Below are 12,566 nucleotides of genomic sequence, written 5' to 3' on the forward strand. Positions count from 1 at the left end.
AGGTTCATTAGCATCAGGGTACCCCTTTAAATAATGGGGTGCCTTAATGTTGCCTCCCCTTGTGAATGAGTAAGGGGCACTTGTACCCCTACCCTTGTACCCCTACCCTTTCACTAAAGGGTAAAAGAGTGAAAAGATAGAGACCAGAGTTTTGAAAAAATCCTTTATTGAAGAAAAATACAAGTTTTTGACACGTTCTTTATGGGGAAAAAAAACGGTTCCAGCGTTGTAATCCATCTTCAATCACGGCGTCCAGCGTTATCACGCCGCCGCCGACTTGCTGAAATGAAAAAAACCTGCCAAGAACTCGCCGCTATCTGACATTTAGGAGTCAAGAGGTAAACAATTGGGTGGGAGCTAGCGGTGACATCATTGCTAGCTCCGGCCAATGGTGTACGTCTGACTGGAAACGGTGAGAACTGTCATCCACTATTGGGCGAAGCTATTGATGATATCACCGCTAGCTGAGACTTTGGCCGATCATGGCTCTTATTGTTAACTCAGCTGTGATTGGTCAAAGTATTGCACCTGACCTGTTGTCAGATGCAATGCTTTGGCCAATTACAATGTGCCGCCAGAGCGTATTACATTGTGGGGCGCGCGGGCAAACGGCCCAGATGTTCATGTGTTTAGTGAGCACATGAACAACCAATGTTCGACATATAGACCATCCCTAATATACAGCTAAGAGGCTGGAGGTACCACCAAAAGTGCCCCGTTTGTTTGTTTTAGGAGGAATTGGGGGCACGGACTTTGGCTATTGGGAGTAGAAAAGGTCCTGATGTGCGTGGGAATAAACAATGCACCAGGATGTTGTCAGAGAAAGAAATAGCACCTCATCATTGGTGACAGTGGGAGGAATTGTGACCCAACATGAGTGTCATTGGGAGGAATTGTGACCCACCATGAGTGTCATTGGGAGGAATTGTGACCCACCATGAGTGTCATTGGGAGGAATTGTGACCCATCATGAGTGTCATTGGGAGGAATTGTGACCCATCATGAGTGTCATTGGGAGGAATTGTGACCAATCATCATCGCTTCTCGGCCTTTTGGCTAAGATCAAGTGTAGTATCGACCTTGCCTTTAGGGGTGTCCCTGCTTCCAGCTAGGACGTTGAGAACCACTTGTATCTATCCCAGCCATTTGGTCTGTGTGGGGTACCCTCTACTCGGCCTGGTAGGATCGTCGATTAAATTCGGCTTCACCTGCTTGCTGCTATTGGGTTTGAGGCTTAGCCCCCACACAGAACGAGTTTGTGATCTTCCCCCCCCTTGTTCACTCTGCGTTACTACCTCCGGGCAGTAGACGCTCAATAGCCTTTTCAAAGGCTAAGCAAGAGTGAAGCCGCCGAGGAAGAAGAAGGAGAAGGAATCCGCTGAAGACCTCTTGGAAGCCCTCCTGAGAACTCCTCTGCGACAAGATGGGGAAGAATAAGCAAACCGCCAAGAAGCCGCTGACCGCCGCCGCCGCCCCAGCCAAGACTTCGGGAGAAGCCCCCTCCGCCTCCACCTCCACCTCAGAACGCTCCGGCCCTGCAGACTGTTTCCCCCCCCTGGAGCCCTGGATGAAGCAGACAGTCGTGCTGCGACTGAAAGAAGTGGAAGGCAGAGTCCCGGACATGACCCCGGAAGTCTTTGGCAAGAAGATGATCCTGGAACAAGGATTCAGCAAGGCAGAGACCCTGTCGGTGCAGTCCTTCATGAAAGGTATCTTCTTCGTAACTTTTGTATCGTTACAGGTCTGCAGAAGGTACTGGGAGACGGTGAAGACCTCTGGGCCCGATTCCCTTTTCTGCAAGTCTATTGCGAATTCTCCCATTCAAAGGGACGAAAGGCGGATAACGGTGTCCATGAGGAACCCTCACGTCCCCGGAAGAGATATTGCCACCTATCTCCAGAGGTTCTGCGTCGTGTTGAAGGACTCAGTCCGGATACTAGACGCCAATGGCTTCTGGACAGGTAAGTGGGCTGTGTTTTGCAGATTGCTGAGAGATCGTCCCGCTGGAGATCTCCAACACCTGCAACAGTGCTTCTCCCTGGGAGCGTCAGCAGGACTCCTACATTACCCGGATCAACCCCAGTCATGCCGCAGGTGCGGACAGCCGGGGCACGAGGGTAAGGATTGCCATGTGCTTCCATGTAGATTCTGCCAGTCTGCAGGTCACGAGACCAAGGATTGCCCGAGGTCCAAAACCTGCAACCTCTGTGGACGGTCAGAGCACGTCTACAGGGACTGCCCAGAGAGAAGCAGGACGTATGCTGGGGCCCTGCTGCCAAACCAGCGCCACAGAAGCCTCAGAAGGTCCCAGGTAAGAGGAACCCCCCTCCCCCCACCCCAGCCCCCCCTACCCCTCCGGTGCCGGAGGCCGCCCCCCCCGACCCTGGTCCCCCTGCCCCCCCCGCCCCTGGCCCTCCTGCCCCTCCTGCCCCCCCTACCCCTTGCCCTCCTGCCCTTTGCCCCCCTGCCCCACCCCTCCCGGGCCCGGTTCCACCCCCCCGACCTGTCCTCACAGGAGGATTTCCCGCCCCTTCACCCTGCCACCACCGTCAGCAGCTCTGCGGCGGGGTACAGGAAGCAGAAGAAGGAGCAGGCCAGCCCGGCGGCGGAGGACGCCTCCACCGCCACCAAACGGCCTGCCGTCCTCCAGAATGTCGCAGGTCCCGACCCGTCGGGGAGGACCTCGACACGCTGGAGGAGGAGGAGGTGGAAGAAGAAATGGCTCTGACCAGGTCGGAACCAGATCTCTCCAACGACTTCGATGAGGTCCTCAACGAGGTCCTCAACCAGATCGGTCTGAGCCAGGACATTGGTCAGGCTGCAGAGGTCACAGAGGTCGCCCTCCCTCTCCAGGGGAGGTAAGCACAGCCCCTGCCGACTAACCCCTTCATCTCTTTCCCATGATGGCTGAGATCTCTATCTTTTCCATTAATGTGAGGAGCATCAAGGATGTGTCTAGGAGGCAGACTGTGCTGACCTTTCTTTCCACACAGCAGAGTGATGTCTACATGCTTCAGGAGTGCGCCCTTCCCCCTCTGAGGAGGTACACTCATTTGTCCTCCCAGTGGACCCACGGTCCCTCCTACTGGTCTGGGGGTGGCGATTGCAAGTCTGCAGGGGTAGCGGTTCTTATCAGAGGAGGTCGTTTCACTGTTGACTCCGTCCAAGAGCTCGTCTGTGGCCGCCTTTTGGTCATAGACGGCTCATGGGCGGGGGAGCTCGTTAGGCTCATCAACGTGTACGCCTCCCCGGAGAAGAACGCGCGGCTGGAGCTTTTCCAAACCCTGCGGACGCAACTCGTCACAACGAGAACAGTAGTAATCGGCGGTGATTTTAACTGTCCGATAGGAGGATGGGCGCAGCTCCAGCATGTACGCTAAACTCGACGCCACCTCGAAGCTGCTCCGGGAGGTGATTGCGGAGGCTTCCCTGCAGGACGCCGTGGGATCCGTGGGGCGCGGTTCCGTGAACTACTCATGGAGCCGCCCCGACGGGTCTGTGCGTTCCAGGATTGACTTTGTGCTCACCTCTAGGGCAGTCAGGCACCGCGGGTTCTCCATGGTTCCCTGCTTTTTCTCTGACCACAGGGCCATTCACTTTCGGGGTGACCTGGGAGAGGGCTTTGCCCCGGGCCCAGGCTCCTGGAAGCTGAATTGCACCCTGCTGGACGACGAGGAACTGCTAGCGGAGCTCAGGGAAATCTACGGTGCCTGGCGAGAGGAGAAGTCTTTCTTTCCCAAGGTAAGCGACTGGTGGGAGTTCGTGAAAGTCAAGCTGCGCAGCTTCTTTCAGGCCAGGGGACGCCAGCAAGTGTGTGCCAGGAGGAGGGAACTCAGGAGACTGCAGCGTCAGCTGCAATCCCTGCAGGACCTTCACCTCTGTGGCTGGGACGTGAGGCAAGACCTGGAGGACACCAAGAAGAGCTTGAAAAAGCACTTTGAGGAAGAATCCAGGCACATTGTCTTCCGTGCCAAGGTGGAGCATCTAGAGAAAGGTGAGAAGTGTAACTCTTTCTTTTTCAGGAAACTCCACTCAGGACACACACCCCTGTCGGAGCTGCGTGACAAGACCGGAACGCTCCAGAAAGGGAAGGAGGCCGTGATGGAAGTGGTCAGCGACTACTACACCGACCTCTACTCCCCCAAAGAAACAGACACGGCAGCAGCCGACAGGTTCTTGTCAGGTATCTCTAATGCTATTGATCCTGCAGGTTTGTCGGCCACCAACGCCCCCTTGACGTTGGAGGAGCTGCACTCTGCCGCTAAATCCTTTAGGCGAGGCAGGACCCCGGGCTACGACGGTCTCCCAGCGGAGCTCTATGTAGCGCTGTGGGATCTCGTGGGCCCGGACCTGCTCGAGCTGTACGAGGAGATGGTGGTGGAGGGCAAGATGCCTCCTTCGTTGAGAGAGGGGATGATCACGATCCTGTACAAGCGTAAGGGGGAGAGATGTGACTTGAAAAATTGGCGTCCCATTTCTCTCCTGAACGTGGACTACAAGATCCTCGCCAAAGTCATGGCGAACAGGCTGAAGGCTGTCATCGGACAGATAATCCACCCGGATCAGACTTGTGGCATTCCTGGCCGCAGGATTGCGGACAGCCTAGCGCTTTGTCCGGGACACGGTCCAATACATCAAAGACCGCCGTGTGCACGCGGCCCTGGTCAGTCTTGACCAGGAAAAGGCCTTTGACCGTGTCTCCCATGGGTTTATGTGCAGAGCCCTGCGCAGGTTTGGTCTTGGGGAAATGTTCTGTTCGTATGTGGATATTATGTATAACGACATTTGTAGTTCCGTGCAGGTGAACGGCTGGAAAACTGACCCCTTCCCGGTCCTCTCCGGGGTCAGACAAGGCTGCCCTCTCTCACCTCTGCTTTTTGTTTGCTGTATAGAGCTCTTCGCCGAATGCATCAGACGGAATCCAGAGATCGGGGGAATCACCGCACCGGGACCAGACAGACGGGAAGTGAAGTGCTCGCTCTACATGGACGACGTGACGGTGTTCTGTGCCAACCAGCGCTCCATCGACCTGCTCGTCCAGACCTGCGAGGACTTCGGCCAAGCTTCGGGGGCAAAGGTCAACTGCGGGAAGTCGGAAGTCATGCTCTTCGGAAAGTGGTTCCTGCCTTCTTCGGCATCCATGCCCTTTGGCATCAAGACAGACTTCATGAAAATTTTGGGAGTTTGGTTTGGTGCCGAGGGCGCAGCCCTGAAGTCTTGGGAGGAGAGACTGGCTAAGATGCGTCAGAAATTTGGACTTTGGAGCCTCAGAGACCTCACCATCGAAGGGAAGACACTGGTACTCCGCAGCGAGATTCTCCCTGTGTTGCAGTACCTCGCCCAGGCCTGGCCCCCACGGGTCAACACCTGTAAGGCCATCACCAGGGCGGCGTTTCACTTCATCTGGGGCTCCAAGATGGACAGAGTGAAGCGGGCAGTCATGTTCAAGGAACCCCTCAAGGGCGGTAAGGGCGTGCCCGACATCGCCACCCAACTGAGGGTGTTCTTTGCTTGCAACTGCATCCGCAGAACTTTGCCCAAAAGGATTATGGACTCTGGCGGGAACGCAATGTCACGCTTCTTCCTGTTGCCTCTCTGGAGGTCCCTCGGGTGGGACACTTGGGATAGTTCCATCCCCTACAACTGGGACACTCCTTGGTACTACTTGGATACCTTCAAGTTCATCAGGGAGCAGGGGCTGCAGGGAGTCAAGCCTGACTTGTGGAAACCAAAGACCATCTACAAGCTTATCAGAGCAAGTGACATTTTGGAGTCGGTTCCAGGCCTGCCTTCAGACACCTGGTGGTCTGGAGGAATGTTTCTTCCAACATTCTCACCAACAGGCACAAAGACCTGGCATGGATGGCAATCCAGGGGGGGTTGCCTCTCAGGACATTTATGCATGCCAGGAACCTGAGCAGATACAGACACTGCCCCTTCTGCATCATCCACGAGGAAACGTCTCACCACGTTTTCTGGGAGTGCTCTTTTGCTCAGGCCCTGTTGGGGGCCCTGGAACCTGAACTCAAGGACTTTGTACCACAGTCAGCCATCACACACTTTGGGGTGTTGAATGGACTATTCTGTGGAACTTTTTCTCTGGATGACATTGACGGCGCCTGGCGGGTGCTGTGTTGTTTTAAGGACGCTTTATGGTGCGCCAGAAAGCACCTCATCCACCAGCGGGAGAGGATGTCCATTGAGGACTGTCGCAGACTGGTCCTCAGTCTGCTCAGAGACTATACCTTGATGGACTTTAAGGAGGAAGAGGACGTCTGAAGATTTCCCCTTCCCCCTACTCCCCCTTGCGTGTCTTTGTCCCTTCAATAAAGCTTCGGGCCTGTGTTTTCCCCCTTTTTACCCCCTCCCCCCCCCCACACACCCGATGCTTGTTGTATAGTGTAACAGTCGGTTTTCGTTTTTGCATGATTTTGTGACATTAGGAAAAGTACTGTGTATTAGGATGCTATGGTTTCAGGGTAAGCGGCGTCATGCACGACGTGTTGGTCTGGAGGTTCTTCCTCTACGCACATCACGTCAGGCATCATACCGCTGAGCGAATGTATTTATTTCTGAATGTATTTATCGTATGCTTGCAACTGTATTGCTATGTGGTGCGCTGCGTCGCAGTATAGGGTGAAATGTACCCCGATTACAAGTATCATGTTATTTTTTATACTTTCTGTAATAAAAGTATCTTTTCAATCAAAAAATGAGTGTCGTTGGGAGGAATTGTGACCCACCATGAGTGTCATTGGGAGGAATTGTGACCCATCATGAGTGTCATTGGGAGGAATTGTGACCCATCATTGGTGTCATTGGGAGGAATTGTGACCATTCATTAGTGTCATTGGGAGGAATTGTGACCCACCGTGAGTGTCATTGAAGGAATTGTGACCCACCGTGAGTGTCAATGGGAGGAATTGTGACCCATCGTGCGTGTCATTGGGAGGAATTGTGAGCTATTGAAGGGACCGTGAGTATCATTGGGAGGAATTGTGACCCACCGTGAGTGTCATTGGGAGGAATTGTGACCCACCGTGAGTGTCATTGGGAGGAATTGTGACCCATCGTGCGTGTCATTGGGAGGAATTGTGACCCACCGTGAGTGTCATTGGGAGGAATTGTGACCCACCGTGAGTGTCATTGGGAGGAATTGTGACCCACCGTGAGTGTCATTGGGAGGAATTGTGACCCACCGTGAGTGTCATTGGGAGGAATTGTGACCCACCGTGAGTGTTATTGGGAGGAATTGTGACCCACCGTGAGTGTCATTGGGAGGAATTGTGACCCACCGTGAGTGTCATTGGGAGGAATTGTGACCCATCGTGCGTGTCATTGGGAGGAATTGTGACCCACCGTGAGTGTCATTGGGAGGAATTGTGAGCCACCGTGAGTGTGATTGGGAGGAATTGTGACCCACCGTGAGTATCATTGGGAGGAATTGTGACCCACCGTGAGTGTCATTGGGAGGAATTGTGACCCATCGTGAGTGTCATTGGGAGGAATTGTGACCCATCGTGAGTGTCATTGGGAGGAATTGTGACCCACCGGGAGTGTCATTGGGAGGAATTGTGACCCATCGTGAGTGTCATTGGGAGGAATTGTGACCCATCGTTAGTGTCATTGGGAGGATTTGTAACCCATCATTAGAGTCATTGGGAGGAATTGTGACCCACCATGAGTGTCATTGGGAGGAATTGTGACCCATCATTAGTGTCATTGGGCCCTATTACTGCTGTTATTGGAAGGAATTATGACCGTTTTTGGTGTCATTGGGAGGAATTATGACCCATCGTTGGTGTCAATGGGCCCCATTACTGTTGTCATTGGAAGGAATTGCGACCCAACATTGGCGTCATTGGGAGGAATTGCGCCCCATCGTTGGCGTCATTGGGAGGAATTGTGACCCATCGTTGGTGTCATTGGGAGGAATTGTGACCCATCATGAGTGTCATTGGGAGAAATTGTGACCCATCATGAGTGTCATTGGGAGGAATTATGACCGTCTTTGGTGTCATGGGGAGGAATTGTGACCCATCGTTGGTGTCAATGGGCCCCATTACTGTTGTCATTGGGAGGAATTGCGACCCATCGTTGGTATCACTGAGAGGAATTGTGACCCATCGTTGGTGTCATTGAGAGGGACTGTGAAGCTTCGTTGGTGTCATTGGGAGGAATTGTGACCCATTGTTGGTGTCATTGGGAGGAATTGTGACCCATCGTTGGTGTCATTGGGCATAATTACTGCTCTCATTGGGAGGAAATGCGCCCCTTCATTGGTGCCAGTAGGGGGAATTATGTCTCTTTGTTGCCATCAGTGGATGGAATAGTGCCCCAAGGGCTGGACAAAGGGCCGCAGTTTGGAGACCACGGCTGTAGAAGATGGAAAACCTTTTCTTCCTGAGATCAGTTCCACTGTAAAAGAATGAGGTGTGTCACCAGATTCCATATTTCCTTCCAATCCAAACAGCTGGATCTCTATGATTGGAGGAGAGAAGACATGGCAATGTATGGGGGTCACTGTCATCACTCAGAGCGTCCCGCTACAAAGACAAGTCTACACCCCCCACAGGGGACTAGGGGGAGGAGGAGGAGCCAGTACCCCCCCCCCCATCTATACACACCTTACCTCTCACCATATACATCGTACTCCATACCAATCCCGGGATCTATTCATCCATCCTATGGGGAGTGCTGTGCACCCCTCCCCTCCCCCATCACACCACCCACCACAATGACCCCCACATCCACATCTACACTATGGGGAGCTCAGAGGGAACCCTGGAAACCATCCTACCCCATGTTCTCTACTGCACCCAATGGGTCCCCCTGTGGTCCTTATATGCTCTCCTATACCCCACAGCACACCCCATGTATCCCCATACACTCTCCATGTGTCCCCATACCCTTTCATAAACACCATAGCACACCCCATATGTTTCCTACACACTCTTCTACATCACAGCGCACTCCAGGTGTCCCCCATACACTCTCCTATACCCCCAAACACACTCCATGCAACCCCCATAAACTCTCCTATTCCCCGTAGCGCACTCAATGCATCCCCCATACACTCTCGTATACCCCATAACACACTCCATGCGTCCCCTATTCAACACTATAACACACTCCACACATCTACCATACACTATCCTAAACCCCATAACACACTCCATGCATCCCCCATACACTGTCCTATACCCCATAACGCACTCCCATGCATCCCCCATACACACTCCATATGTCCCCCATACACTCTCCTATACCCCAAAGCGCACTAAACGCCTTCTCCATAACCCAGTCCATTAGTCCACCGTACAGTCTCCATGATACACTCCATGCGTCCACACACATTCTCCTATACCCCGTAATGCACTCCATGTGTCCCCCATAACACACTCTATAAATCTCTCATATACTTGTCTATATCCCATAACGCACTCCCATGCATCCCCCATACACACTCCAAGCGTCCCCATACACTTTCCTATACCCTGTAACACACTCCATGCGTCCCCCATACGCTCTCCTATACCCCATAACAACATGCGTCCTCCACACATTGTCCGATACCCCATAACACCCTCCATGTGTTCCCATACTCTTCTATACCCCCTAACACACACCTTGTGTCCTTTATACACTGCCCTACACCCCACAACATACTCCATGCATCCCACATACACTCTCCATAACACACTCTGTGTTGCCCATAAACTCTTCTAAACTCGGAAAGCACTCCATGCGTCCCCCATACACTCTCCTATACCCCAAAGTGCAGTCTATGCCTTCTCCATAACACACTCTGTGCGTCCCCATACATTCTCCTATACCCCGTAATGCATTCCATGTGTCCCTCATACACTCTTGTATACCCAATAACACACTCCATGCATCCCCTATTCACCATCCATAACACATTCCACGCATCTACCATACACTGTCCTATATCCCATAACACACTCCATGCATAACCCATACTCTCCTATACCCCGAAATGCACTCCATGCGTCCCCCATACACTCTCCTATATCCCGTAACCCACTCAATGTGTCCCCCATTCACTCTCGTATACCCCATAACACACTCCATGCGTCCCCTGTTCACCATCCATAACACACTCCACGGATCTATCATACACCATCATATACCCTATAACACACTCCATGCATCCCCCATACACTGTCCTATACCCCATAATGCACTCCCATGCGTCCTCCATACACACCTATAACCCCATAAAACACTCCATGCATCCCCTATACACTCTCATATATCCCATAACACACTCCATGGGTCCTCCATACATTCTCCTTTACCCCATAACACACTCCATGTGTCCCCCGTACACATTCCTATACCCCATAACACTCCATGCATCCCCCATACACTCTCCAATACCCCATAACACTCCATGCATCCCCCATACACTCTCCATAAAACACTCCATGCATCCCCTATACACTCTCATATATCCCATAACACACTCCATGGGTCCTCCATACATTCTCCTTTACCCCATAACACTCCATGCATCCCCTATACATTCTCCTCTCTCCCTTAATACACTCCATGCATCCCTCATTCATTCTCTTATACTCAACACATTCCATGCGTCCCCATTCACTCTCCATAACTTACTCCATGTATCCCGCATACACTCTCCATAACACACTCCATGCGTCCACCATACACTCTGCATAACATACTTCATGTGTCCCCCATACACTCTCCTATACCTAACACACTCCACACTCTCTTATACCCCATAGCGCACTCCATACGTTCCCCATACACTCTCCATAACAAACTGCATGCATCCTCCATACAATCTCCAAAACACACTCCATGCGTCCCCAACACACCCCTCCATATTCCCTGCACACTCCATGCATTCTCAACTATCCTATACCCCATACACTCTCCATAACAAACTCCATCCATCCTCCATACAATCTCCAAAACACACTCCATGCGTCTCCAACGCACCCCTCCATATTCCCTGCACACTCCATGCAGTCCCCACAACACACTCCATGCGCCCCCCCCATACACCCCTCCATACTTCCAGCACATTCCATGCAGTCAGTAGTCCTCTGTCCTCCTCGTTCTTCTGGGTCTTTCCATGCCCCGCCCACGTACACCGCTCTGTACCGCCCCCCGGCACTCTACGGCATGTAATGGATCCGCCCTGACAAGTGACTCACCTATGACACTCCGCCCCTCTACTATACAACCCAACCACAGACTTCCGGAAAGTGTTTGTGTTTGAAGAACTTTTTTCCGATTCATTCTTGGAAGTGTCATTCAGAGCTGTGCCGTCTGCCTTTAGATAGTGGAAGATCCAGGCACGGAGGACTACAACTCCCAGAAGGAAGCGCGCCCTATTAATGCCCAACCTAAACCGAATCAAGAATCAGGAAGGCAGAATCCCCACCCATATCGGGGCAGTGCTCCACTTCTATCGGTGGTGGGCGCGATTTGTCAGCTACAGATGGAGCTGACCGGGGTGCTGGAGGCACAGGTCTGATGCTAATAGGAGCCGGGCGGGCGCTAGCAGGGCGCAAGGCGGGCAGAGGTTAGGCGCTAACATTGCGCTGGGCATGAGCCGTGTTTGTCCAGTCATGTTGGTACCTCTAGCGCCTCCTCTCGCCTCTCCCGCTTTCTCGGTAGTTGACAAGCTCCGCCCACAAGCTCTAGAAGTGGAGCGTCGCACTCAAGGATAGATTATGGGCGGAGATTCCGTCATGCCTCTTCCTGATTCGCTAATGGCGCTCAGGGCAGGGAGAAGGGAGGTGCTAGTAGTGGATGGAATCATATCGCAGGGTAGGAAGCCCCCACTGACTGTAGGGTCGGGCATTCCCTGCCCCACTGGAAACGCCTACAAAGGGGAGTGGCCACGTCGTAGCTCCGCCTAGTCACACGGACGTTCGATCTCCTCCAAATCAAATGGACACACAGCGATCGGTCGGTGGGTTGTGATGTGGCAGCGTGGTCGGAAAAACCGAGCCGGGATCGGTCCCCCTCAGTCCCCCATGAAATGACTGGATTCTTCCTGTGTCTGGGTTTTCCTCCTAATAAAGAACTTTTTCCCACTGTGGTGTCTTTCGTCTCTATTGCTGGATTGGATGGTTGTGAAGGAGTAACAAGGTGTACTATGTACCCCATACTGTTCCACGGAGGGGGCGGGATCTGGGGCCCTCTTACTTTTCAGGGGACTTCCACATTCTGATAAGTCACCCACCGAACCCCACAACCACCGGGCCAGAGTTGTGAGGAAGAGGCCCTTGTCCTCATCAACATGGGGGCCGGCTACTGTGCCTGGGGTCACCCCTGCCAGGGATCCCCCATGTTGAGGCCATGTGGCCCGGTAAGATTCAGGAGGGGGGGGGGGCTGCATGCCCATCCCCCCCTTTCCCGGCCTGCCAGGCATTGTGCTCGGATGAAGGGTCTGGTAGGGCTTCTGGGGGGAACCCTACGCTAAATTTTTCACTGGTGTTCCCCTTAAAAGCTTTACCAAATCTGAAGGGCCTGGTATGACATCTGGGGGGGCACCTCCGCAT

General features: G+C 53.1%; 1 pseudogene; it reads left to right on the top strand.

Annotated features, from left to right (window-relative positions):
* The first annotated feature begins 1,036 nt into the window (after positions 1 to 1,036).
* Positions 1,037 to 1,129, top strand: LOC149463143 (U2 spliceosomal RNA; annotated as a pseudogene).
* Positions 1,130 to 12,566: the final 11,437 nt, after the last annotated feature.

This window comes from Staurois parvus, unplaced genomic scaffold, assembly GCF_062004578.1.
Source record: "Staurois parvus isolate SC_StPar_1 unplaced genomic scaffold, SC_StPar_1.0 ptg000159l, whole genome shotgun sequence".
Taxonomy (NCBI): domain Eukaryota; kingdom Metazoa; phylum Chordata; class Amphibia; order Anura; family Ranidae; genus Staurois; species Staurois parvus.